The following is a 27,428-nucleotide window of genomic DNA, read 5'->3' on the forward strand; positions in this document are numbered from 1 at the left end:
CCCCTAACTGCCTCTGCCTTGGCCCTCACTGCAGCAGCTTCATCCAGAAGGACATCTGGAAGGTCATTGGGCTGTCTGGTCTAATTAGCATATTACACTTTTATTATTATAGATGGGACCATCATAATATCCATGGTACATTGTTAACCAAAATGTTGTTATGTGGCTCATGACTATACTTAGTTTTTCTTTTGGTGAAACAAAAAGTAAACATAGAACAAAACAAACTTTTTCCTACTTGACTCACTGGAATGGGCTTGGTTGTTTTGAAATAGGAATGTTTGGAAACATGGGGAGTGTGTTTTTTATTGTCTCAGTTCCAGGGTGTGCCACAGGCACACAGTGGCCCCTGGAGAAGTGCTTCTGTCTGCTCGTAGGAGCTTCAGCTGTGCCAGTCTTCCAAGTTCTATGCTCTTGCACACGTCAGAGGCCAGGAATGCTCCTGGTGGCATTGTGTGAGGGTGACTGGATAGGGCAGATGCTGTTAACGTTTCCTGGGAAGAACCTTGGCAGCTGGCCTGGCTCTCCCAGAGGCTGGTCCTAGCTCAGACTTGGGGTGCAGTGTCGCAGTGTGTGCCCAGTGTATCCTGGGTGTGACTACCCGCATTTGGTGGGCAGGCTCAGGAGGGCTTTCCTGTTTCCATATCCTGGAAAGATCTTGTTAGTGTTTTTCTGGGAGCAAAGGAAGAAACGGCCCTCACCCGTTATGCCCCTATAGAACCTCTTTCCTTTGAAACGTCTCTACAGTCACATAAACCTTATCACCACTCTTCACCACAGATTAGTTGACACTCCTGGAACAATGAAATCTATGCAATTTCTTTATATACTTTGGACACATAATTTATGGATTTCTTTTCATATTGTGTGATGCCGTCCTCGGAAATGAGCAGTCTACATGTAGTCAAGCATTCTCATTGCGAAAAACCACATCTCCCAGTTTCCATTAAGGTCAACGAAGGAAGGCTACGAGAACAGCACCAGGTCTATATATACTGCTGGTTGCTCCAAAGACAATTCACAGTGGTGCTGCTTTTCTTGGGAGGGTTGATGGAAGAAGAGAAGTAGATGGATCAACATTACTCACAAGAAACTCTGGGTTCAAAGGAAGTTAACTTGTCTTAGTTGTCAAAGCCCAGTTCATTGAGAGGCTCTACCATGTTTGTTTTTTTTCTGAGAAAACATCCTCTATTTTTCATTCCTACTTTTATTGTTGGCTTGGCACATCCCTAAATTGTGAAACACTCTTGTGTGTTAAGAGCAATGATTTAATACCAACTTATAGTCTTTTATTGGCTTTTCTCTGATGCCTAATAAAATATACAAGAGAAAGACTTCAATTTTCATGAAACTTAAATTACCTGATCCTGAAATTACTTTTACCTGAAAGCTTTGGGGAGATCATCTGTGAATGAAGGTGGTTCTTTCATGTGTTTCAAATTTCTTCTAATTTACATAAAGAAAAAGAATGATTGGGCATTTGAATTATGAACCTAATATAAGTGCTTTTGTGTATTTTCCAATTATATTCATATGATTCCCTTTCTCCAATAAGTGTGAAATAAAATATTGACACCTGTAACAAAGAAGTACAATACAAACACCAAATAATAAATGCCTAGGCTGGCTATTGAGAAAGGGAATTTCAGGAAGCTAGTAACAGCCTTATTCCTTCCAAAATATTCCTCTCCATTCATTAAGTAAGTTTTACTTAGTATCCACAATGTGCCAGCCACTGGGCTGTGCGAAGAATAAAAAGTTAAATAAGACATAGCCCCTGCCCTCAAGAAGCTCACTTCTGGGTAGTGAAAGGGTATCTGCTGACATTTTTCTAATTTCTGTTGGGTTGAGGGGCTCCCTTGCTGGCTACTCCAGAGCCAACACCAAACCTTTCACATATAGACCGTAAAACTCCATCGAATCCATCAGCCAACCAGTAACACGCTGATGAGGAAACCCTAAGTAAATCCTTTATTGTCCCCAAGCATGGAAGCGTGAGACCAATACAGTTGTCTTATCAGGGACCTAATAAAACTCTCAGATGCTGTGACTCACACAGTTTGTCTAACATATTCCAAGTGTGAGAATCTGCCCAGGGGATCGCCCAGTCCTACCTCACAGCTGTGGATCACTTCCCAGGACACAAAGCGTTTTCACTTGTGCTGTTGTCACACCCTGTGATGCAGAGGGAGAGGGAGAGAGTAATCATTCGCCATACCTTACAGATGAGGAAGCTGACGATCCTCAGTAATGAAACGAGTTATCTAGGTGACCAAATCAGTAAGGGGGTCCATGGTCCACTCAGGTAGATTTTTTTTTTGCCTTCAATTTTACGTCCTGTAACTCCTCAGGGAGGACAGAGTTCCTCTTTCACATGTAGTGGGATCTCTGGAGAACACCATGATGTGGGAACCAGCACCTATCAGGGCTACAAAGGCTGTTTATTGTGTGGAGAACAATGGTGTGCTCGGCTGTGTAGAGGTGATGTCCTCAGGAGGTGGCTGGGATCCCAGGAGTATGATGTGCCCCTAAGGCTGAGGAAGTTGCCATTGCCTCGGGTCAGGGAAGGAGCAGGAGGAGCAGGTGTCCTAAGCTTGGGGATTTGCACTGGGGAATGGATTAGAGCAAGGCCCTGTCAAGCCTCGGGGAAGAGCCTGGAGCTCCTGGGGGCTATTACCCGAATTGGGGGCGGCGGAGTCGGGGTGGGGGGACCCTGGGCCATGGAGACACCAATGCCAGGTCCAAGGAAGTCCTATGCTTAGAGATACTGCCTTGAGAAACAACTGCCTAGTCTCTGTCAGAAGGAGCCTGCTCGAGGCTGGCTGGGGCTTCCCACCCGCTGGCTCTCAATGAACTTTCACTGGGACCAAGATGCATATTGTTATCCCCAAAGTAATAATGTATTATGGGATCCACTAGACGCATGGAAATGAGTGTTGAAATGGAATTTTTGGACTGGAACCCAGATTCTTTGTCCGCCAGAGTCGAAGAATGAATTCACGGACAGAGAGTAGTATAGCAAAGGTGGAGATTTATTGACGAACAAGTACAGACTACACGTGGGGAGAGGGAAAGAGTCCCACAGAATGGACTCCCACGGGGGGAGGGGAAAAGGGTCCCCCTGAGTTCATTTTCCCTGCAGCTTATAAAGGCTGCGGATCCTGATGCCTTGATATCCCCTCTGATTGGTCACTATTCCCTTGGACTGGTTACTATAGTAACTTCTGGGCTCAAAGGTTGAACCTCACATGGGACATGTGAACTTCTCCCCACTCCTTCCTTATTGTTTTCCTATTCCCTTTGGGCTTTCTTCTTCTCCTTCTGGATGAAGGGCTGCTTTCCCTTTATTTTGTAAATATAGTCCTTTTGCTGTTCCCAGCTCCCACATTCTATGGAAATGTACCTGTTGCATCTTTTCAGCTTCCCTATTCTATGGAAATATACCCGCTACTGCTCTGCAGTCCTGTGCTTCCTCTATGGTCCCCTTAAATTCTAAAATTTCCTAAAACCTGTCTTTTTCATCCCTCAAAAGTCCTGTTTCAGTGTGTAGTTATATTGTTCCAGTCTAAAATGTCTATTTAGTGCTTTTTATATTTTTGCTGAGACTTTCTATTTATTTGCTGAGAGTCTATTTTTTCATTTGTTTCAAGTGTGCTTGTAATTTAGAAACCTTTGTCAGATGAATCTACCACCTTTGTCATCTGGATATTGGCGTCTATTGGTGTCTCTTTTCATTGGTTTGGAGTCTTACCGGTTCTTGGTGTGATGAGTGGTTTTCGGGTGAAAGCTGGACGTTTGCGGCACTATGTTATGACTGTGGTCGGCAAACTCATTAGTCAACAAAGCCAAATACCAACAGTACAACGATTGAAATTTCTTTTGAGAGCCAAATTTTTTAAACTCAAACTTCTTCTAACGCCGCTTCTTCAAAATAGATTCGCCCAGGCCGTGGTATTTTGTGGAAGAGCCACTCTCAAGGGGCCAAAGAGCCGCATGTGGCTCGCGAGCCGCAGTTTGCTGACCACTGTTTATGACATTATGTTATGAGACCTTTGTCTTGGCCGGCTTCCTCTGGCACAGCTGCCACAGGGGGAGGGGCAGGGCCGCGTGGGGACAGCGGGGTGGGGATCAAAGTCCAGGCTCCCCACAGACACAAGTGGGGAGGGGCTGCAAACTTTTGCTGTATTACAGGGGGCGCAGGGAGGACTGGTTCCCAAGCAGGCCTCCACAGACATCTCCCTGCCTGGGACAGGGAAGAGTGCCGGGTGGCTGCTCCCCTGACACTGAGATAGGGGTGGTAGTTAAAGTCCTGATCCTCCACTAGACCTTCTCTGAATCACCTTTGTCAGAAAGAGGGTGCTCATTCCTGCCAGGGGGTGGTGAAGTCCCCAGGGACAATTCGGCGAGGGCAGGAAGCGCATTAGCCTCATTGGGATGAAAGTCCCAACCTCCTTCTGCGCCCCCACCACACCACCCGTGGGGAGGCACTGGGGCACCTGCTACAGCCTAGCCGGGTGGAAGTCCAGGCTCCCCATCTAGCCTAGGCTAGCCTCTCTCTGCTGGTGTGGGTGAGGTCCAGTTTTTTCTAAGGGGTTTGGCTGGCGTCAAGCAGTAATTGTAGGTTGTCTGTCTTGCTAGTCTGCCCCTTCCTGATCCGTTGGTTAGACAGAGCCGGCTTTTGCTGCGGGTTTTGTCTGGGCCTGTAAGTGTTTCCAGGTTGCTGGCTTCTTCAGCTTCAAGCCTGGTGTATGTGAAGCAAAAACCCCAAACCCAAAAGCCAGGGAACTCTCCATCATTCTTTAGGCCCCCAGCAGGCGGCATTCCTCTTGCTCCCTTTCAATTTCTTATGTTTTTAAAATATAAAAGGTCTGTGGATGAAAGGGGCCATAACCTGACTAGTTCAGGGAAGGCCTGCATGGCAGTTGTGCAAACTTAAAGACCTAAAATAACCACAAAAGATGGTCCGAGGAGAGAAACCAAGATGGCGGCATAGGTAAACACCTAAACTGCTGCCTCACACAACAATTTCAAAACTACAACTAAAAGACAGAACGGACACCATCCAGAACCACAGGAAAGCTGGCTGAGTGAAAATTCTACAACTAGAAGGAAGGAGAAAAGCTCACAGAGAATTGGAGGTACGGCAAAGGGGCTTTGTGGGCGCAGAGAGGAAGGGCGGCTGAGAGCCTGGCTGACTTCCTCTGGCGGAAGGGGGAAGGAAGCCTCCGACCGCACTGAACCCCAGTTCTGACTGCACTGAACCCCAGTTCCGGGCGAACCCCTGGGGACCCACGCTCTTACGGGGGGAGTCTGGACTCTCGGGCGGAGACTCGGGAGCCGGGGAAGGCGGAGGACTGAAAGCGCGCCCACGCCGGTGCGCACAAGGGCTGTGGAGGTTGCCACGGGCTTTCCCTGGTGGAGGGGAGTCAGAGGCTCTTGACGGCACTGTGCCCCAGTTCTGACTGCAGTGAACCCCAGTTCCAGGCGAGCCCCTGGGGACCCACGCTCTTGTGGGGGGAGTCTGGACTCTCAGGCGGAGACTCGAGCTGGGGAAGGCGGAGGACTGAAAGCGCACATGCGCGCAGGGGCGGGGCTGACAGGAAGCCAAGACTGAGACTCCACCCCATCCAAGCTGAGCACAGAGGCTATTGCAATTTGGCAAGTCTAATCCTATAAAGCTGTCTCCAGCACCGGGCTTCTCCCAGCATAGACACAGCTGATCCTTACAGCCAACTGGCCCGGAGGTCAATTCTTCCCAGTGATACCAACAACAATAAAGACTTAATTACAACAAGGCTGTACACACAGTCCACAAAGGGGTGCACCAAGAGTGTCCACCTCAGGTTAACTGGGGAAGCAGACCCACTGGGCCATATTGGAAACCTAGCACAAATATCTACCTTACCAACTCAGGGAATCAGTGAAAATGCGGGGTCAAAGAATCAGATCACAAACGAAAGAAATGGAGGAAAACAAACGACTGGATATAGAATTCAAAACCACGGTTATAAGACTTTTTAAGAATATCCTAGAAAAGGCCGATAAATATAACGAGACCCTCGAAGATATGAAAAAGGACCAACTAGAAATTAAACATACACTGACTGAAATAAAAAATATTATACAGAGACCCAGAAACAGAATAGAGGAACACAAGAATCAAGTCAAAGAATTGAAATACAAAGAAGCAAAAAACACTCAACCGAAAAAGCAAAAAGCAAAAAATAAAATCCAAAAAGTTGAAGATAATGTAAGAAGACTCTGGGACAACTTCAAGCGTACCAACATCAGAATTATGGGGGTGCCAGAAGAAGAGAGAGAGCAAGATACTGAAAACCTATTTGAAGAAATAATGACCGAAAACTTCCCCCACCTGGTGAAAGAAATAGACTTACAAGTCCAGGAAGCCCACAGAACCCCAAACAAAAGGAATCCAAAGAGGACCACACCAAGACACATCATAATTAAAATGCCAAGAGCAAAAGACAAAGAGAGAATATTAAAAGCAGCAAGAGAAAAACAGTTAATTACCTACAAGGGAGCACCCATACGACTGTCAGCTGACTTCTCAACAGAAACTATGCAGGCCAGACAGGAGTGGCAAGAAATTTTCAATGTGATGAATAGCAAGAACCTACAACCAAGATTACTCTACCCAGCAAAGCTATCATTCAGAATTGAAGGGCAGATAAAGAGCTTCACAGATAAGAAAAAGCTGAAGGAGTTCATCACCACCAAACCAGTATTATATGAAATGCTGAAAGGTATTCTTAAAGAAGAGGAAGAAGAAAAAAGTAAAGAGAAAAATTATGAACAACAAATACATATCTATCAACAAGCGAACCTAAAAATCAAGTGAATTAAAAACCTGAGGAACAGAATAATCTGGTGAATATAATAGAATCAGGGGCATAGAAAGGGAGTGGACTGATAATTCTCAAGGGGAAAGGGGTATGGGGGGTTCATAAAGAGAATGGACAAAAATCATACACCTATGGAGGAGGACAGTGGGGGGGAGGTAAGGGCAGAAGGTGGGGTGGGAAAGGGGTGGAGGGGAGCTATGGGGGGAAAAAGGAGAAATAATTGTAATAATCTGAATAAAGATTTATTTAAAAATTTCAAAAAAAAAAAAAAAGATGGTCCGAAAATTAAGTATTTAACTACAAACAGTTATAGTGGGTAGTCATGTCCTAGGCCAGTATTTTCCCTGACAAAGATCAACTTAGATCTTTACTGAGCCCATTTGTCTTTTTGCCTCTAAAATAACATATCTGTGAAATGGCTGGGTAACTTGTAACTTCCCATTTTTTCCGAACCCCTCAGGGCACAACAAATGGCACCAGGACATTCCCTCATTGTTATTGTTATCAAGTTAATTGTCAGCTGTTAGTTATGTTAAACTATCATGTATCCATCTCTGTAAAAGAAGCATATGTCCATCACTTCACTTTTTATCCTATCGCAGAGGTTTCCCCGCTTTGCTTTCTCTGGCCTCTCTAGTCTATCACCAATGGATTTCATGTAACCCACATACATCCCTTCCTTTGATTGCAATATATAAATACAGATGTAGCCAAAACCGGTTTGGCTCAGTGGATAGAGCGTCGGCCTGAGGACTGAAAGGTCCCGGGTTCGATTCCGGTCAAGGGCATGTACCTTGGTTGAGGGCACATCCTCAGTGGGAGGTGTGCAGGAGGCAGCTGATCGATGTTTCTCTCTCATCGATGTTTCTAGCTCTCTATCCCTCTCCCTTCCTCTCTGTGAAATATCAATAAAATATATTTTAATAAATAAATAAATAAATAAATAAATACAGATGTAACCCGCCATTCTCCTGAGCATTACCTCAATTCGTTGAGGTTTTGCTTCCCAGCATATGTCGACAGTTTGGCTCAAAAAAACTCACAAAATTCTTTAACAGGTTTCAATGGGTTTTTTTTGTTAACAGGTCCAAGGTTTTTGTTGTACTTGGGGGAAGAATAGGGAAAAGTGTGTGTCTCCATCTTCCCAAAAGCAAAGTCCTCCATTCCCTTGCTTTTGAGAGATTTTTTTTCACATCAAGATAATGTCCCAATAGGAAATTGACAGCTTATTTTCTTACTTACTATTCTATTGCTAGGGCCCATGCACATTCAAAGCTTGGATGATGTCCAGTGACAGGCATGGTCCCTGCCCTGCACTGTCGATGTAAGTGTGTGAGGTCCAGTTCACCAGTCTCCTTGCCAAGTCCCCACACGCATATGCCCTCTAGAGGTGATCCATGACCACACAACACAGTCCCCACTGGTGGTGTTTGTGTAGACATAAATCCCCCTTCTGCTCTCACAGACGGAGATCTGGGGAACCTGGGTGCCCATGTATTAAATGAAGATTGCAGTAAGCCATGAATGAGGTCCTAGAGAATCTCTGAGGACAGGGCCGGGGCATTAGTACTTTTTGAAGCTCCCCAGGTGTGGTAGGCAGAACAACAGCCTCACAAAGAAGTCCCCGTCTTGAAATCCTAGAACCCGTGACCTGCTTTCTGCATGTACAAGATGTCCCCAAAAATGTATACATACTTTAACAGCTCAACTGATGTTTCTTTCTTTTCAGATTTAACCCATTGGAGTTAATAATCCTATATAATAAAAGCCTAATATGCAAATCGACCAAACGGTGGAATGACAGGTGGAACAACCAGTCACTATGACATGCACTGACCACCAGGGGGCAGACACTCAACACAGGAGCTGCCCAAAGCCCACAGGCCCCAGGCCAGCCAAGGTGGGTGCCAGTGGGGGCCCCCCCCGATTGCCCCGCTGGTCACTCCGCAGGGGGAAGCGACTGGCAGCAGCAGGGGCAGAGCCAGTGAGCGGGCAGGGCCAGGCTGGCCAAAGTGGGTGCCAGCAGGGGGCCCCCCACTCACCACGCCTGTCGCCCCACAGATAGGCCCTGATCACTGGCCAGGCCTAGGGACCCTACCCATGCACGAATTTTGTGCATCTGGCCTCTACTGTATAATAAGTGTGAATACATTTGGGGGGACACCCTGTATGTTACACAGAAGGGAATCGATCAGCAGGTGGAATTAAGGTTGCTAATCAACTGACCTTAAAATAGGCAGAATAGCCTGGGTCATCCAGGTGGGCCTCATGAAATCACAAGGCCTTTACATGTGGAAAGGGAGGCAGAAGAGTCACATCAGAGTGACATGCTGTGCCTCCACCTGCCATTGATGCTTTTGAAGATGGAGGAAGGGGCCAGGAGCCAAGGAATGGGGCAGCCGCTAGAAGCCAGAAAAGGCAAGAAAATGGGTTCTCTAAGAGCCTCTAGAAGAACAGCAGTCTTGCTGATCCTTTGACTTTAGCCCAGTGAGCCCGTGTCAGGCTCTGACCTCCAGAACTGTAAGGTAATAACCCTTGGGTTGTTTGGGGCCACCACGCTTGTGGTCATTTTTACAGCAGCAACAGGAACTAATATACCAGTATGCGGCCACGGTTAAGAACAAGTGCTGCAGAGTTTCTGTTGGCTCTCGGCCATCATTTGCCAAAATCTTGTCTCAGATCTTTTTAGGAGCATGGCTTTGCCTGAGAGGAAGGGGCTTGTCCCAGTTTGCAACTCTTATTATTTTTATTTTTTATAGGCATACCTCTTTTCATTGCATGTCACTTTATCACACTTCACAGATGTGTTTTTCACAAATGAAGGCACGACCCATCGCCAGCAAACAGATTATGGCTAGCTTTGCCGCAGTGGTTAGGACCAAGGCAGCATGTCTTCAAGGTATGCCTGTATTGCTAAGTTGTTTAAATTGAGATATAATTGGCATGTAACATTGTGTAAGTTTAAGGTGTACATGTTGACTTGATACATTCATATATTGCAATTTGATTATCACCCTTGTGTTAGCTAAAACCTCTATCCCATTACCATTTCTCTTTTGTGGTGAGAACAGTCAAGATCTAGGTTCTTGTTTTTGCTTTTGTTTTTAATATATTTTTATTGATCTCAGAGAGGAGGGGAGAGGGAAAGAGAGATAGAACCATCAATGATGAGAGAGAATCATTGATCAGCTGCCTCCTACACGTCCCACACTGGGGATCAAGCCCGCAACCCGAGCATGTGCCCCTGACCGGAATCGAGCCCGGGATCCCTCAGTCTGCATGCCCACGCTCTATCCACTGAGCCAAACAGGCTAGGGCAGTATCTAGTTTTTTAGTAATTTTTGAAGTAATACAGGTGTGCTGTCTATGATCACTATGCTGTATATTAGATCTCCAGAACTTGTTAATCTTCTAGTTGCAGGTTTGTGCCCTTTAACAACGTTGCCCCAATTCCCCAGCCCCCAGCCTTTGGTAACCACCGTTCTATTCTCTGTTTCTAGAAGTTCAGATTTTTTAGAGTCCACAAATAAGTGACATCATACAGCATTTGTCTTTGTCTGACTTATCTCACTAAGCATAATGCCCTTGAGATCCAGCCATGTTGTTGAAATGGCAGGATTTCCTTCTTTCTTGTGACTGAATAATGTTCCGTTTTGTGTCTGTGTGTGTGTGTGCATGTATATCTTCTTCATCCATTCATCTGTTGACCCACACTTAGGCTGCTTCCACATCTTGGCTATTGTAAACAATGCTGGAATAACATGGAAGTGCAGATATCTTTTTTATAACCTCCTTCTTTTTTTACTTTATTTTTATTGTTGACACTATTACAGATGTCCCCATCCCTTTCCCCCGCCCCCCATTTTCCACCTTCCCCCAGCCCCCGCCCCCCTTCCTTCTGGCCAACACCACACTGTTGTTTCCATTTGTATATATGTTTTTTTGGTCAAACTTTTTACCTTCTTTCATCCAGTCCCCCCTCCCCGCTCCCCTCTGACAGTTGTCAGTCTGTTCCATGTATTTATGCTTCTGTTTCTATTTTGTTTGTCAGTTTATTTCGTTCATCAAATTCCACATACTAGTGAGATCGTATGGTATTTGTTGGTGGGAATAGATGAGGGGATAAAAGCTGTGTTACATTTACACAATGATATCCTCCTTTTATTTCCTTTGTATATATACCCAGAAGTGGCATTGCTGTATCATATGGTAGTTTTATTTTTAATCTTTTTCAGGCAACTCCATACTGCTTTCCATAGTACCTGCACCAATTCACATTCCTACCAACGGTGCAGGGGATTTCTCTTTTCTCCACATCCTTGACACTTACCATCTCTTCTCTTCTTAAGGAGAGCCATTCTAACAGGGGTAAGGGATATCTCACTGTGGTTTTCATTTGCATTTCCCTGATGATTAGTGATGTTGAGCTCCTTTTGTGCCCGTTAGCCATCTGTATGTGTTATTTGGAAAAATGTCTATTCAGTTCCTTTGCCCGGTTTTTTAAAATCAATCTGTTTGGGTTGTGTTGCTGTTGTTGTTGAGTTGTATGAGTTCTTTATATATTGTGGACATTAACCCCTTATCAAATATACGGTTTGCAAATATGTTTTCCCATTTCATAGGATGCCTTTTCATTTATAATTTATTTTGCTGTACAGAAGCTTTTTAGTTTGATGTGGTCCCACTTAATTTTTTTTTATTTTGTTGCTTATACTTTTGGTGTCATATTTTTAAAAATCATTACAAAGACCAATATCAAGGAGCTTCTTTCCTATGTTTTTTTCTATAAGTTTTACTGTATCACATCTTATGTTTAGGCCCTTAATCCATTTTTAGTTTATTTTAGTGAGTGATGTAAGATAAGAGTCCAATTTTATTTTTCTGCATGTGGTTTTCCAGTTTTCCCACAACATTTGTTGGTGAGACTATCCTTTCCCCATTAACTATTTTTGGCTTCATGTCAAATATTAGTTGACTGTCTATGTGTGGGTTTATTTCTGGGCTCTCTATTCCATTCCGTTGATATGAGTCTAGATCTACATGCCTATTTTTAAAAAAATATATTTCTTTATTGATTTCAGAAAGGAAGGAAGAGGGAAAGAGAGATAGAAACATCAATGATGAGAGAGAATCATTGATCGGCTGCCTCCTGCATGCCCCCCACTGGGGTTCAAGCCCAAAACCCAGGCATGTGCCCTTGGCCAGAATCGAACCTGGGACCCTTCAGTCCGTAGGCTGACTCTCTATCCATTGAGCCAAACTGGCTAGGCTATGTCTATTTTTTTTTTAAATATATTTTATTGATATTTTACAGAGAGGAAGGGAGAGGGATAGAGAGCTAGAAACATCGATGAGAGAGAAACATCGATCAGCTGCCTCCTGCACACTCCCCACTGGGGATGTGCCCGCAACCACAGTACATGCCCTTGACCGGAATCGAACCTGGGACCCTTGAGTCCGCAGGCCGACGCTCTATCCACTGAGCCAAACCGGTTTTGGCGGCTATGTCTATTTTTAATATATATTTTTTATTGATTTCAGAGAGGAAGGGAGAGGGAAAGAGGGATAGAAACATCAATGATGAGAGAGAGTCCTTGATCAGCTGCCTCCTGCACACCCCCCATTGGGGACTGAGCCCACAACTCAGTCATGTGCCCTGACTGGAATTGAACCGTGACCTCCCTGGTTCATAGGTTGATGCTCAACCACTGAGCCACAACAGCCAGGCTATGTGTCTGTTTTTATGCCAGTAGCATACTGATTTATTTCTATAGCTTTGTAGTATAGTTTGAAATAAGGAAGTGTGGTGCCTCTGGCTTAGTTGTTCTTTCTCAGAATTGCTTTGGCTATTCGGAGTCTTTTGTGGTTCCATACAACTTTTGTTATTGTCTTTTCTATTTCTGTGAAATATGCCATTGGAATTTTGATAGGAATGGCATTAAATTTGTGGATGGCTTTAGGTAGTAAAGGCATTTTAACAATATTACTTCTTCTAATCCATGAACACAGGATATCTACATTTATTTCTGTCTTCGGTTTCTTTCACCAAAGTCTTGTGGTCTTCATTGTACAAATGTTTTACCTTCTTGGTTAAATTTATTCCTAAGTGTTATTGGTTTTTATGGTATTGCAAATGGGATTTTATTTCTTTTTCAGATATTTAATTGTTAGTGTATAGAACATAACTGATTCTGTATGTTGATATTTTTATATCCAGCAATTTTACAGAAGTAATTGTATAATTTCCACAGTTTTTTGCCTCTTCAGAATTTTCTGTATAATAGATTATATCATCTAAAAATAATGACAATTATATTTATTACTTCCAAAATGGATACCTTATATTACTGTGTTTTGCCTAATTTCTCTAGCTAGGATTTCCAGGACTATCCTATACAATAAAAGGCTAATATGCAAATCGACTGAATGGCAGAACAACCAGTCTCTATGATGCTCAATGCAGGAGCTGCCCCCTGGTGGTCAGTGCATTCCCACAGGGAGAGTGCTGCTCAGCCAGAAGCCAGGCTCACAGCTGGCGAGCACAGTGGCGGTGGCGGGAGCCTCTCCTGCCTCCAGGGCAGTTGGACATCCCCCGAGGGCTCCCAGACTCCCGAGAGGGCACAGGTCGCTCCTGGACTACGAGAGGGCACAGGCCGGGCTGAGAGCACCCCCCGAGTGCACAAATTTTGTGTACTGGGCCTCTAGTGTTGAACAAAAATGGTGAGAGTAGGAACTTTTGTCCTGTTCCTGATATAAGAAAAGCTTTTCATTTTTCACGATTGAGTCCCATATTCTCTGAGGGCCTTTATTATGTTGAGGTATGTTCCTTTTATACACAATTTTTTCAGAGTTTTTATCTTAAAAGGATACTATATTTTGCCAAATGTGTTTGCTGCATTTATTGAGATGATTATGATTTGTAACTTCCATTGTAATAATATGGTGATTGATTTGCATTTGTTAAACCATCCTTGAATTCCAGGGGGAAATCCCACTTGGTCATGATGTATAATCCTTTTAATGTGTTGCAGAATTTGATTTCTTAATATTTTGTTAAATTTTTGCATCTATACTTATCAGGGATATTAGTCTATAGTTTTTTATTTTTTGTAGTGTTCTTATCTGGCTTTGGTATCAGGGTAATGCTAGCCTCATAAAATGAGTCTAGAAGTGTTCCCTTCTCTAATTTTCTGGAAGAGTTTGAAGATTGGCATTAACTCTTCTTTAAACAATTGGTAGAGCCCTAACCAGTTTGGCACAGTGGATAGAGCATCAGCCTGCGGACTGAAGGGTCCCAGGTTCGATTCCAGTCAAGGGCATGTACCTTGGTTGCGGGCACATCCCCAGTAGGAGGTGTGCAGGAGGCAGCTAATCGATGTTTCTCTCTTATCAATGTTTCTAACTCTCTGTCCCTCTCCCTTCTTCTCTGTAAAAAATCAATAAAATATATTTTAAAAATAAATAAACAAACAAACAAACAAACAATTGGTAGAATTCACTAGTAAAACTGTCTGATTCTAGGCTTTTCTGTGTTGGAAGGGTTTTGATTACTGACTCAATCTCCTTACTCATTATTGGTCTGTTTAGATTTTCTATTTCTTCTTGGTAGTTGTATGTACCTAGGAATTAATCCATTTCCTCTAGATTACCCAATTTGTTGGCATATAAGTGTTCAGAATGGTCTCTTAGTATTATTTGTAATGTCTCCTCTTTAATGTCTAATTTTGTTTGTCTTTTCTCTTTTTTTCTTAGTCTAGCTAACCGTTTGTCAAATTTGTTTAAGAAACCAGCTCTTAGTTTTGTTGACCTTCTCTAATATTTTCTGGGTCTCTATTTCATTTGTTTCCCCTCTTATCTTTATTTCCTTCCTTTTACTAACTTTGAGCTTAGTTTTTGTTTGTTTTCCTAGTTCCTTGAGGTATGAAAAAATGTTCAAATCATATGGCTAATTGTTTGGGGGTGGGGAGGAAGCAAGTTGCAGGATAGAATGTGCCAAATTACCCCATTTTTATAAAAACAAATGTTAATATATGCTTAGAAATCAAAAGTTGGTGGGGGGAAGTATGAAATCTTGAAAATTTTAAAAGAGGTTATCACTGAAAAGTGAGATTAAAGGACATTTTTATTTCTCATGTTTCATATTTCTATAATGATTAACTTTTGTTTACCTTATAACTTTTCTAATCATAAAATAATTTAACAATATAATTAAAAGTAAAATCTGCCTATCAAGTGTTTTCCTCACCCTCACTTCCCCCTAGACATTTAGAATACAGTAACTGGGTCATACAAATGCAATCATTTTCAATGTTACCATCAAATGTCTGTGTTCAAAACCATCTTTTCTCAGACCAGCCATTGTGAGCATTGTTAGCCTGATGAAATGTGTGTGGGTCATCTGTTATGAGCATATTCAGTGGAAAAATCCATGTTAAGTCAGAGGTCATCCTGTCCTTTGCAGGTGCCTCAGACCCCATCAGCAAGAGCAGCTCCAGCCTGCCACTGCCAACCTAGGGAGTGGCTTCTCCTGTCCCTTCTAAAGGTTTTTTTAAAATATATATATATATTTTTATTGATTTCAGAGAGGAAGGGAGAGGGAGAGAGAGAGAGAAACATCAATGATGAGAGAGAATCATTGTTTGGCTGCCTCCTGCACACCCCCTACTGGGGATCAAGCCCGAAACCTGGGCATGTGCTCTTGGCTGGAATTGAATCTGGAACCCTTCAGTCCACAGGCCAACGCTCTATCCACTGAGCCAAACCGGCTATGGCTCTTCCAAATGTTTTTAAAAGTTCTTTCTATCCCTTACTTTTTCCCTTCTCTCCTTTCAGTTCATTCCTAAAATTCCCTAATAATCACAGTGGTTACAACAACACAATATCGGTTTTCCAGTGTAATCCTTTTAATATATATATATATGTAATCCTTTTAATACACACACATACATACATACACACACACACACACACACATATTATTGATTTCAGAGAGGAAGGGAGAGGGAGAGAGAGATAGAAACATCAATGATGAGAGAGAACCATTGATTAGCTGCCTTGAGCCCACAACCCAGGCATGTGCCCTGACCTGGAATTGAACTGTGACCTGTTGGTTCATAGGTCGATGCACAACCACTGAGCAACACTGGCAGGGTGTCCTTTCATAGTATATATGTTTTTTCAATGATGATGAGGCATTAAATAAGTGTGATTTACTTTTGGACTCTTCATATAAGTAAGTTCATAAGTTAATCAAAGCCCATCATCAGACCATGGTTTTCTGTGTTGGGCAATGCCAACATGGATTTGTACTGACTGCGCTGGATCTGCTCTCAAGGTTTGCCAGTGCCCTTCACCTCTCCCCTCTTAGTCTCCTTTAACTTCTTTCAGCATTTAAAGCTGCTAATCAAATCTTTCTTTTCCAAATTTCCTCCCTTTGTTTTCCTAAGTCTACATTCTCCTTTCTCTGTGAATGATTAATTTCGTTTTATTTCCATTCCTCTGGTGTATGCACATCAAAATGCATTTTCTGAGGATCCAAGATGGCGGCATAGGTAAACACCTAAACTGCTGCCTCACACAACAATTTCAAAACTACAACTAAAAGACAAAATGTCTATCACCCAGAACCACAGGAAAGCTGGCTGAGTGGAAGTTCTACACTAGAAGGAAAGAGAAAACAGCATTGAGAGGTGCACAAGCGCTGAAAAGCTGAGGTACGGAGCGTGCGAATCGGGCTGGTGACAGGCGACTGGGAGCACTGCTTTTTTCAACCCGAAGGGAAACAAGCTCCCGATTACTCCAAACTCCAGTGTCTGGGAAGACGCGGGGGACCCAAACTCCTACGGGGAGAAGCTGGACTGTCTGCCGTCGGGTGGGAAAGTGAGGGAGGCTTGCTTGCAGGGCTGCGCACAGGAATAATTGTTTACTGTGCTGGGGCGTGGGACGCAGGGACCCGGTCAGAGACACAGAGCCAGGTAACTGGCAGCCATCACTGTTTGCCACGACCTAGCCTAGTGAAGCCCTGAGACCCCACCCCGCACAATCTACAAACCCACCCAAGCTCCAAGCAGCAGCTTTAGCATATGAATGGCCTGCCCTATCGCAGCTTAACCTAGCAAACTTGCAGCCCAGGTCAGACAGCTCCAAAACCTCCAAACCCCAAGCAAAGAGGAGAAAACTGTAGTTCTCGCTATAGTTCCTGCTGGGTGGCCTCAGACAGTAGCTGACCTGCACCCCATTGGAAATCCAAAAGCCAGTGTACCTAGTGGTCAGTGTGAAACACCACATTTCAACTCCTCACATCCATAAGTGACACATTCAAGAGGCAGACTCAGTGAGCACCAAAGCCCCACTGAAACAAGTCCTGCACCATAAGCGTGTCTCCAGCACAGTTCTTCCATTATAGACACAGCGGGTCCTCACAGCCAATTGACCTGGAGGTCAATTCCTCCCAGTGTACCAATAGCAATCAAGGCTTAACTACACCAAGACTTTGCACTCAGCCCACAAAGGGGTGTACCAAGAGCGTCCACCTCAGGTGATTGGGGAGGCTGAGCTACTGGCCCCTATAGGTCACCTACCACACAAAGACACTCCATCAACACAGGGAAGCAGCCAAAATGCAGAGACAAAGAAACATGTCACCAATGAAAGAAATGGAGGAAAGCAAACTACTGGACAACATAGAGTCCAGAACACATTTATAAGGTTACTCAAGAATCTTCTAAAAACCGCCGAGAAACTTGATGAGACCTCTGAGGAGCTTAGTGAGACCTTCAAGGACCTTAATGAGAATGCCAAAAAAATGGAAAAGGACCAGTCAGAAATTAAGCATACACTGTCTAAAATAAAGAATATACAGAAATTCAACTGTAGATCAAAGGACCCCAAGAATCAAACCAAAGATCTGAAATATGAAAAAACAAAAAACACCCAACCAGAAAAACAAAAAGAAAAAAGAATCCAAAAATATGAAGATAGTGTAAGGAGCCTCTGGGACAACTTTAAGCGTACCAACATCCGAATTTTTAAGGTGCCAGAAGAAGAGAGAGAGCAAAATATTGAAAACCTATTAGAAGAAATAATGACAGAAAACTTTCCCTAGCTGGTGAAAGAAATAGACTTACAAGTTCAGGAAGCACACAGAATCCCATACAAGAGGAATCCAAAGAGGACCACACCAAGACACATCATAATTAAAATGCCAAGGGCAGAGAAACCAAGATGGCGGCATAGGTAAGCACCTAAACTGCTGCCTCGCACAACAATTTCAAAACTACAACTAAAAGACAGAATGGACACCATCCAGAACCACAGGAAAGCTGGCTGAGTGAAAATTCTACAACTAGAAGGAAAGAGAAAAGCTCACAGAGAATTGGAGGTACGGCAAAGGGTCTTTGTGCGCGCAGAGAGGAAGGGCGGCTGAGAGCCTGGCTGACTTTCTCTGGCGGAAGGGGTAAGGAAGCCCCCGACCGCACTGAACCCCAGTTCTGACTGCACTGAACCCCAGTTCCGGGCGAGCCCCTGGGGACCCACGCTCTTACGGGGGGAATCTGAACTCTCGGGCGGAGACTGGGGAGCCGGGGAAGACAGAGGTCTGAAGGCGCACGCGTGCCAGTGTGCACAAAGGCGGCGGAGGTTGCCACAGGCTTTCCCTAGTGGAAGGGAGTCAGAAGCTCCTGACTGCACTGAGCCCCAGTTCTGACTGCACTGAACCCCAGTTCCAGGCGAGCCCCTGGGGACCCACGCTCTTGTGGGGGGAATCTGGACTCTCGGGCGGAGACTTGGGAGCCGGGGAAGGCAGAGGTCTGAAGGTGCGCCAGTGCGCGCAAGGGCAAGGCTGACGGGAAGCCAAGACTGTCTGCTCCGCCCTGAGACTCCACCCCTTCCAAGCTTAGCACAGAGGCTATTGCAATTTGGCAAGTCTAATCCTATAAAGCTGTCTCCAGCACCGAACTTCTCCCAGCATAGACACAGCTGATCCTTATAGCCAACTGGCCTGGAGGTCAATTCCTCCCAGTGATACCAACAACAATCAAGACTTAATTACAACAAGGCTGTACACACAGTCCACAAAGGGGTGCACCAAGAGTGTCCACCTCAGATTAACTGGGGAGGCCGACCCACTGGGCCATATAGGAAACCTAGCACACAAATTTACCCTACCAACTCAGGGAAGCAATGAAAATGCGGCGTCAAAGAAACAGATCACAAATGAAAGAAATGGAGGAAAACAAACAACTGGATATAGAATTCAAAACCACGGTTATAAGGTTTTTCAATAGACTTACAAGTCCAGGAAGCCCACAGAACCCCAAACAAAAGGAATCCAAAGAGGACCACACCAAGACACATCATAATTAAAATGCCAAGAGCAAAAGACAGAGAGAATCTTGAAAGCAGCAAGAGAAAAACAGTTGCCTACAAGGTAGTACCCATAAGACTGTCAGCTGATTTCTCAACAGAAACTATGCAGGCCAGACGGGAGTGGCAAGAAATTTTCAATGTGATGAATAGCAAGAACCTACAACCAAGATTACTCTACCCAGCAAAGCTATCATTCAGAATTGAAAGTCAGATAAAGAGCTTCACAGATAAGAAAAAGCTAAAGGAGTTCATCACCACCAAACCAGTATTATAAGAAATGCTTAAAGGTATTCTTAAAGAAGAGGAAGAAGAAAAAAGTAAAGAGAAAAATTATGAACAACAGATACATATCTATCAACAAGTGAACCAAAAAATCAAGTGAATTAAAAACCTGAGGAGCAGAATCATCTGGTGAATATAATAGAATCAGGGGCATAGAAAGGGAGTGGACTGATAATTCTCAGGGGGAAAGGGGTATGGGGGAGTTCAGGATGAGACTGGACAAAAATCATACACCTATGGATGAGGACAGAGGGGGGGAGGTAAGGGCAGAAGGTGGGGTGGGAACTGGGTGGAGGGGAGCTATGGGGGGGGAAAGGAGAAACAATTGTAATAATCTGAATAAAGATTTATTAAAAAATAAAAAATTAAATAAATAAATAAATAAATAAATAAATAAATAAAATGCCAAAGGCAAAAGACAAAGAGAGAATCTTGAAAGCAGCAAGAGAAAAACGGTTAGTTACCTACAAGGTAGTACCCATACGACTGTCAGCTGATTTCTCAGCAGAAACTATGCAGGCCAGAAGGGAGTGGCAAGAAATATTCAAAGTGATGAACAGCAAGAACCTACAACCAAGATTACTCTACCCAGCAAAGCTATCATTCAGAGTTGAAGGTCAGATAAAGAGCTTCACGGACAAGAAAAAGCTAAAGGAGTTCATCACCACCAAACCAGGATTACATGAAATGCTGAAGGGTATTCTTTAAGAAGAGGAAGAAGAAGAAAAAGGTAAAGATGAAAATTATGAACAACAAAATGACATCAAATACATACCTACCAACAAGGGAATCTAAAAATCAAGTGAATAAAAAATCTGAAGAACAGAATAAACTGGTGAATATAATAGAATCAGGGACATAGAAAGGGAGTGGACTGACAATTCTCAGGGGGAAGGGGGTGTGAGGGGTTCGGGAAGAGATTGGACAAAAATCTTACACCTATGGATGAAGACAGTGGTGGGAGGTAAGGGCATGGGATGGGGTGGGGAATCAGGTGAAGGGGAGCTATTGGGGAAAAAAAGTGGAACAACTGAAATAATCTGAAAAATAAAGATTTATTTTAAAAAAAATGCATTTTCTTCTCTCCCCATCCCACTACCACTTCTTTCTGGATCTCCTACTTTGGTTAAAGAGAGAGAGTCACTCAGCAGGGGTATTTTCCAAGTCTCCCCCCACCGCTCCTTCCACCTTCAGCACCTGAGCAGTACAGCCAACCAACCCCTATATCCAGCTCTCTTTCCAAATATCTCACGCAGCCTCGCTTTCTCCCATCTCCTCTGGTCCTGCCCTCGCTCCGTCCCCATCCCTGGCAGCTGTGCCTCCCCTCTCTCTTTGATCAAAGTCCCAAACTGTCCTGCCTATAAGAGTTTTCATTCAGTAAAGCAGAGCAGTTACTTAACCACACTCCGATAAGGGGTGCCGCTCATCTTGAGGACAGCAGAGTAAGTGGAAAAACAATAATCAAATTGACAGGTGAGTTTTCCCATCTCAACAATCATATATCTGATCTTAGAGAAAAAGCTCTCAGCTTTTCACCATTGAGTATGATATTAGCTGAAACTTATAAGATTATATTAACCCATGTCACCCCAATAAATTTAAAAAAATCAAACCAATCATATTCAAGACCTGGGTCAACTGGCAGAACAGATTTGGGCAGAAAGGAATGTAAGAAAACGAGTTTCCCAGGAGCCGGTCTCAGAACTCTGCAGCAGCCCGGGCTGTGGGGTCTGGTGGTGGGCTCTGTCTCAGTGGATGTGACTGAGCAGGTTGGGCTCCGGTCACCGTTAGAGCTGTCCCATGGCCTTGGTTTGGACTGAGAAATTCCTTTGGTTGTCTGTCTCCTGAGACTTTGCTAATATTCTTACACAACAAATTTGGGAAGGAATATGTTCAATGGCAATCCATAGTGTCCCCACAGTTGTGGCAAACATGATCAAACTGTTTCTATAAAATGACAGGGGTATGGCTTGAGGTGGGGGTGGGGTGAGGGGCCGGGCGAGCCTTTCCTGCTCTCATCTGTGAGAGGTTTGCTGGGGAGTTGTCTGCATTCTCAGTGTGGCATTTCTTTTATTTAGCCTCACTGCTTACTGACCTGGTCCCGAGGGGGTAGGAACTAAGGCCCATACCCTACCGAGCGCCTAGAGCTTACGAGACACAGGACAGCCTCCGCAACAGGGAATTACCCGGTCCAAAGTCTCAGTGGTGCTGAGGTTGAAAATCCTGATTTAAACAGACTCTTCCTTTTACTAGTTTAATTAGTGGACCTTTATCTAAAGCGATGTTCGAAGGCTTTGACTACAGTTGCTCTGGCGTCAAGTAAAATTTGCTCTGCATGGCGGCTTTGAAGATTGGACTACAATAGAATCCTAACATACTTAAAGGAAAGAAGCTTAATCTAGACCATGTAACACACACGCCTACAGCGACCTGTTTACAGATCTAGATATCTAATTGAGAAAATGATTTAACTCTTTGGCATTTCTGTTTCCTCATTTGCAAAATGGGGTGATAATTTTTGTCCTAATTACCTCACACTCTTTTGAGGCCCAAATGGGAAAATTTATGTGAACACACTTTGTAAAATACAAATATATATATGACCATGACCACACAGCTATATACCAAGCCAAGGTGAAAATCACTATTCACATAGGTTTTCTGTTTTTTCTTTTAACTAATTCAATACATATTTTGCTCTTTTTTTTTTTTACTCTAAATATTGGCCTACATATATAAGTAAGAAATAAAAAACATGAGAAAAATTTAGTCCCACCCTCAAGTTCACTGTCAAGTTGATTCAGTATAAGGTAACATACATTCTTAAGTAAAAATAGATTATCTTCTATGTGGTTGTAGAACATTCATTTTATCATAGTAATCTTAAATGGGAGGCTAGCCCATATCTGTACTATCAAAAATGAGAGAAGTTCAAGGAATTACATCAGCAAAGTTGCCTTCCTTGAATGACAGGCAGATGTAGTGGATGCTCATCGTGAGGACCAGAGAAGCAAGGTCCTAAACGCTCAGAATTAGACATGTAAGCAGTGGATTTCATCCGGTATAATTTTGGCATAATGTGAAGTGGTTGAAAAGGGGAACCCAAGAATGAAATAAATGAATTTGTTTATTTTCAGAATAATTAGATTCTTCTGTGTTCATATTTCTTGTTTTGTGCAATTTGAGGCAAGTTCCCCTTGGATGGATGGTGTATGTAAACGTAGCGCTGAGTCACTACAATTTGACTAAAACCATGTTCTGCCCTATTCATAGAGCACACACAGGTCAGCGAGGAAGAAATCACAAGCAGGGGTAGTCTCTGGATGCCCCACAGATAGCATCTCCATAGGACCATTGTTCCAATAAACCTACAGGCATTCGGAGGAGCTTTACAGGGACTCCAGAGAGCAACCGGGATCCTACACCTCACGTGGTGTCATTCTTGGTGTTCGGGCTATGCCTTATCAAGCCAGATGCTGCTGAGTGTACATGAAGGCGGCAGATCAGAGCCTGGGTGGGCAAATTCACTGGCCACACAACATGTCTGAGGCCAGCTCAGTCACCTTTGTGACTGCCTCCGGAACCTTCAGCACTGAGGGCTGGTGTCCTTTTGTGGCTTGAAGGCAGTTTTGTTTGCTATTTGTTTGTTGTTTTCACCCAACCAAATTCTGCTGCCTCCCTAAATGCATTCGAGATAAGTGTTATGTGTAGTTGTGCAAACACATGTCCCAAGTGCTACAATTCTTCACCTCATAACCATGGCAGGCTTGGGGAATCAGTACTGACACTCTTTCTGATCAAGATTGGATGGCCTCTGAATCTTTCTTAACACCATGCTCTAGCCAACTGCTCCTACCAACTGGAGGCTATTGGCTGTGGAGATGGATGCACATGTGCACATACCTGTGAATATATTAAAAACCATTGAACTACACACTTTAAATAGGTGCTTTGTGACTTACATCTGTGTAAAGCTGTCAATTTCTAGTTACTGGGAGGGGAAAAAAATGCCTTGAGCAGAAAAAACACAAACAAAACACTTCCATTGATTTTTTAGAGAGAGTGGGAGGGGAGGAGGGGAGAGAGAGAGAGAGAGAGAGAAACGTCGGTGTGAGAGAGACATATCGATTGGTTGCCTCTAGCTCACGCCCAAACCAGGGCCACGGATCAAACCTGCAACCCAGGTACATGCCCTTGACTGAGAATTGAACCCTTGACCCTTCAGTGCATGGGCCGATGTTCTTACTGTTAGAGAGTGGGGATTTTTGAGCGCTCCAGAGAGACCGTGGACTATGCCCCAGATAGGGTTGTCAGTGCTGACACCAGGCCAGGCCTTGAGATATGGTCTCATGGCCCCTTTCCCCTTGCACCTCACAAAATAGCTTCGCAAGATAGAATACTGTCAGCTTTCTGAAGAACAGGATAACCATGTAAATAACATGGTCGTCAATAGCATGGCCCTGACATTATTTGGGAAAAACTGTTTTGTCTTGGGTTACTTTGTAAAAACAGGATGTGGTTAATGTGCTTAAAAGTGCTCTTGCACAAAGGGTCGGGGCTGCTCTCTGACCTCCCCAGGAGAGAGGGCAGTCGCCAGCCGGCAATAAAGGCTCCCTAAATTTTAATTTGGTCTGGACTCCAGTGGTCTTTACTCGCGTTTGCTCCACAACATTACCACTGACTCACACTGGCCAGGGTGAGATTTTCTTAAATGATATAAACTATCACCTTGAAAGAAGAGGTATTCTTTTTCTTAGTAAAGGGCTGAGTCCTTCCACAATTGCGTAAGTCACACTTTTGCAGGTACAAGACCCTCCCAGAGGCCTTGTGAAAACACAGCTTGCTGCACCTCTGAAGTTCGGATTCAGTTGGTCTGTGCTGGGGCTTCAGAATTTGCACGTCACACAAGCTCCCAAGTGGTGCCAGTGCTGCCTGCCTTTGCCCACACTGAGGAGCAACATTGGCCTAAATCACTGACAAAGCCAGAGAGTCCTGTCTGGCCGGGTAGCTCAGCTAGTTCGAGCATTGTCCTGATACTCCAAGGTTTTGGGTCGATCCTAGGTCAGAGCACATACAAGAATCAACCAATGGTCCTAGCCGGTGTGGCTCAGTTGGTTGGACATAGTCCATGCACTGAAAGGTCATGGGTTTAATTCCCCCTCAGTGCACATGCCCGGGTTGCAGGCTCGATCCCCGGTAGGGTATGTGCAGGAGGAAGCTGATTGATGTTTCTCTCTCATCAATGTTTCTCTCTCTCCCTCTCCCTTCTTCTCTCTCTAAAAAATCATTAGAAACCTTTAAAAAAAATAATCAACCAATGAATGCATAAATAGGTGGAACAACAAATTGGTGTTTCTCTCTCTCACTCTCCCCCCCTCCTCTCTCTCTCTCTCTAAAATAAATCAATAATTTTTTAAAAAAACAACAACAACAACAGTCAGGGTGAAGGCAAATCTTATTTTAAAGTAGCTCCAAACCTAAAATAACATTCAATTACATCATATTCTTTGAGTGCAGTTACCAGGGAACACAATGGAAATACTATCTATCCACATAGAGTAAAATACTATAATGAAAGCAAATGAGTCAATTTCTAAGAAGGAAAAATAGACTAGGGGGTTTAAGATGGAACAAACTGAGGTGTGGCAAACATGAAGGCTTTAACTGCTGCAACAAAACCATGATTTACTATCATTTTATTTTGTTAGCTGTGGAGTTTCTGAATTTGTGGATAGTTGGTACATAGCCTTTTCTTGAAATTGTGTTAACCATTTTTTTAAATTAAGGTTTATAACATTATGTAAGTTTCAGGTGTACAACACTATAATCCAACATCTGCACACACTACAGTGTGCTCATCATCAAAGGTCTAGTTTCCATCCATCATCATACAATTGATCCCCTTTATCCATTTCATCCTCCTGCTACGCTCTCTCCCTCTCGTAACCACACATCTGTCATCTTCATCTATGACTTTGTTTTTGTTTTGTTTGCTTTCTTTGTTTTTATTTCATATATGAATGAAACCATACAGTATTTCTCTTTCTTTTTTTTTCTTCCCTCATCAGAGGATATTTTTTCCATTGATTTTTTTTTTTTTTTTTTTTTTTTTTTTTTAGGGAGAGAGTGGAAGGTTTGGGAGAAAGAGAAAGAGAGAGAGAGAGATGTGAAAAACATCGACTGGTTGCCCACAACCCTTCAGTGTGAGGGTGGACACTCTAACCACTGAACAACACCAGCCCGGGCAGCATTTGTCTTTCTTTGTCTGATTTATTTCACTTAGCAAAACACCCACAAGGTCCACCCATGTTGTCACAAATGGCAAGATTTCATCTTATTTTTTTAATTTAATAAATCTTTATTGTTCAGATTATTACAATTGTTTCTCCTTCCCCCCCCCCATAACTCCCCTCCACCCGGTTCCCACCCCACTCTTTGCCCTTACCTCCCCCCGCACTGTCCTCATCCATAGGTGTATGATTTTTGTCCAGTCTCTTCATGAACCCCCCCATACCCCTTTCCCCCTGAGAATTATCAGTCCTCTCCCTTTCTATGCCCCTGATTCTATTATATTCACCAGTTTATTCTGTTCCTCAGATTTTCAATTCACTTGATTTTTAGGTTCACTTGTTGATAAATATGTATTTGTTGTTCATAATTTTTCTCTTTACTTTTTTCTTCTTCCTCTTCTTAAAGAATACCTTTCAGCATTTCATATAATACTGGTTTAGTGGTGATGAACTCCTTTAGCTTTTTCTTATCTGTGAAGCTCTTTATCTGACCTTCCATTCTGAATAATAGCTTTGCTGGGTAGAGTAATCTTGGTTGTAGGTTCTTGCTATTCATCACTTTGAATATTTCTTGCCACTCCTGTCTGGCCTGCATAGTTTCTGTTGAGAAATCAGCTGACAATCGAATGGGTGCTCCCTTGTAGGTAATTAACTGTTTTTCTCTTGCTGCTTTTAAGATTCTCTCTTTGTCTTTTGCTCTTGGCATTTTAATTATGATGTGTCTTGGTGTGGTCCTCTTTGGATTCCTTTTGTTTGGGGTTCTGTGGGCTTCCTGGACTTGTAAGTCTATTTCTTTTACCAGGTCGGGGACGTTTTCTGTCATTATTTCTTCCAATAGGATTTCAGTATCTTGCTCTCTCTCTTCTTCTGGCACACCCATAATTCTGATGTTGGTACGCTTGAAGTTGTCCCAGAGGCTTCTTACACTATCTTCAACTTTTTGGATTCTTTTTTCTTTTTTTTGCTTTTCCAGTTGAGTGTTTTTTGCTTCTTTGTATTTCAAATCTTTGACTTGATTCTTGTGTTCCTCTAGTCTGTTTTTGGGTCTCTGTATAATATTTTTTATTTCAGTCAGGGTATGTTTAATTTCTAGTTGGTCCTTTTTCATATCTTCGAGGATCTCGTTATATTTACCGGCCTTTTCTAGGATATTCTTGAAAAGCCTTATAACCGTGGTTTTGAATTCTATATCCAGTCGTTTGTTTTCCTCCATTTCTTTCGTTTGTGATCTGTTTCTTCGTCTCCCCATTTTTCACTGCTTTGCTGAGTTGGTAGAGTAGCTTTGTGTGCTAGGTTTCCTATATGGTCCAGTGGGTCGGCCTCCCCAGTTAATCTGAGGTGGACACTCTTGGTGCACCCCTTTGTGGACTGTGTGTACAGCCTTGTTGTAGTTAAGTCTTGATTGTTGTTGGTATCACTGGGAGGAATTGACCTGCAGGTCAGTTGGCTGTGAGGATCAGCTGTGTCTACACTGGGAGATTTTCGGTGCTGCAGACAGCCTTATAGGATTAGCCTTGCCAGATTGCAAAAGCCTCTGTGCTCAGCTTGGAAGGGGTGGAGTCTCAGGGCGGAGCAGACAGTCTTGGCTTCCCTTGTGCAAGTCTCCAGACCTCTGCCTTCCGCGGTT

The sequence above is a fragment of the Plecotus auritus genome (genome assembly GCF_963455305.1).
Source record: "Plecotus auritus genome assembly, chromosome: 8".
NCBI lineage: Eukaryota > Metazoa > Chordata > Mammalia > Chiroptera > Vespertilionidae > Plecotus > Plecotus auritus.